Here is a 2,625-nt window from a genome sequence, read left to right on the forward strand (position 1 = left end):
CATACAAGCGACGTTTAATTTGTGTGATGACGATCGATAGTGATAAGTTTTCTTTGATTTCTTTAGCACTGTTATGTTCCGAACAATATTATTTTTTTAAAATTATTATTCATAGGCGAGAATACGATTTGATGATGCAAAGCATCGTGGGAACTCACTTATCAATCGTAGACTCAGCCTGTGGTGCGCATAAAAATCCCTTGTTTGGCTCCGCGAATGATTGTTAATATAACGTATTCCTTCCTTGTGTCGAATCCTCATCCCTTTGTCCCTTGACTCCCATGCATCCAGATCCTTATCCCAGGTACCGTTTTGACAACTACCTGCGCGTTTTCCACTTTCCCACCGAATTCCTGTCTTATCTCCGGCAGACCTTCAAGCTGATGCACTCTACCCATTTTTGCACCAAATCCTTAAGTTCATTACCTGCGAACCATTGTCCCTGCATTCTTCTTTCTAACCATAGAACCCTCAATCCTAACGAGCCCTGATCATTATCCTTACACATTCCTCATCCTTACCTAACGGACGCACTCCTAAATTCCCCCACCCGAAACTCCGAAAAACCCTACTATAAATGCAGTCTCAAAAAAGGGAAAAAGTTAGTCGACATTGAATTACCAGGCAGGTTAGACCGTCCATGTTATATTCGCGAAAACCACATTGTAAAGACAACTGTTAACAAATAAAGAAAACTCGTAAAATCTAAACCGTCTCAAGTGATTCGACACTTGGAACCAGCGTGGTCCGATAGCACAGGAGATAAAAATACGATGAGCGTTACCGGAATTGTACTCACCGTTCCTAAGGCGCTGTCTGTGCCGTATTCAGCGTAAATTGATATAGGCGTGTAGGGCGACTGCATTAGTCATAAGCATAAATGAACTGTGGCATTGTGCCTTTGCTATGGCGAGCGAGACCGTGAGACGGGACTCTGTTGCGTTCCTCTTCGACTGATTTGATTCGTTCGAGATTACAAACAATCCATCTCCACCGTAAAGTTTTAGGGAGTAAGACACCATGCTCGCCTCTCAAAGAACCACGGGTGGATCACTACCGTTTTAGACATACGGTCGAACAGTAGCGAGGTGCGCGATCGGGTAGTCCGTGGTACAATAACCTGAGACAGAGTTGTTACAGTTTTGTTAAAACATAAGTAACGAAGAACTCAGTGCCACGAGTAGATTTAAGGACATACATATAATTGAGACAGAATTCGTTACCAGTTTGTGCCAAACATAAGTGAAGACTCAGTGCAACGTATAGAACACGAGTAGATTTAAGAACATATATTTTATTTTCAGTTATTTTATTCTCTTTCGTTTTTCCATAATATTGCGTATATTTTTCAACATTCCTCTTATTAATTAAGTATTTTATGTCAAATCAAAACTTTTGTTACCCGTTTACTCTTCTCCAGTGGAAAGGCCAGTACACCGAAATTAAAGGAATAAGGTATCAGGGCAATAGAAAGAGAAATATTCAGTCCATACTCAAACACTTACATTTAAATATGACATATAGAAATATCGACACGCACATTGGTAAGTTGTCTAAATCATATTTCTGCGCGTTTTGCTTTCGGGCAATGTTGTTCTGCTATATGAAGGAAATATTTAATGCATAGTCATTGTGGGTTTTCCCTAAAATTATTTCAGTCACGCAAATTCCGATTGAACTGTACATCGCGATTGCCGGCAAAGTATCCATCGAACGATTGTGAAATAATTGTAAATTCTCCACCCTTAAAATTTGATATACATATATATGCTTTTGTAAGAGTTACCTTTTTAGTTTTGTACACACACATTTGTTGGTAACAATATAATACTTATTATTCCGACATAATTTAAATTCCATTATTGATATCCATTGCCTGTAGCGACTGCGATGCCAAGGGCTCGTATGGGACTAGACAATCACGAACCCAACTTTTTAGAAACTCGTATATATATTAAATATATTTTCACTGGACTGCTATACGCTACCAAAGGCAAAAAGGACTTACACGCTCACCGCTCGGGCGCGCTCGCATGTTAACAGTCTCAAGAAAGAAATTGGCGGCAGCGGTAGGATACATAGAGTTTAACAAGAGATTAACAGTTTAGGAAATCGATACGATAATATAAAATTTTTGATTCTGTTGATTTCTGCAAGATTTTTAAATTGCGTTGACTGTCCCTGGAATTGTAGTCGTTACAGTTAATTATTCAATTGAAATCTATTTTCTAATCGGGTGGGCTTTGCTTGAAATTATTGCGGTGATTTTATTCTATGTTAATGTACCCATAATTGTTTTATTGTGGCCCTGTAATTTGCTTGATTTATTTTGTTATATTCATCATATATTGTTATTGAAATTTTTATTTACTTGAAAAATTTCACATATATTTTCTTATAATGTCTAATCCGAATCAAAACGCAGCTTCAAGCGCGAACGCGTCTTTTGCAAACAATTCAGTACTTGGCTGTACAGAATAGTACATTGAATATTCCAAATTTTGATGGGAAAAATATTCCTTTGAAAGATTTTGTTCAAGACATTCCAAATAATTCAGCTTTGGTTTCTCTTATATTACAAAGTTCCTTCTCAAAGCAGTAATAGGTAAATTACAGGGATCGGCT

This window comes from Habropoda laboriosa, unplaced genomic scaffold (assembly GCF_001263275.1).
Source record: "Habropoda laboriosa isolate 0110345459 unplaced genomic scaffold, ASM126327v1 scaffold350, whole genome shotgun sequence".
Taxonomy (NCBI): domain Eukaryota; kingdom Metazoa; phylum Arthropoda; class Insecta; order Hymenoptera; family Apidae; genus Habropoda; species Habropoda laboriosa.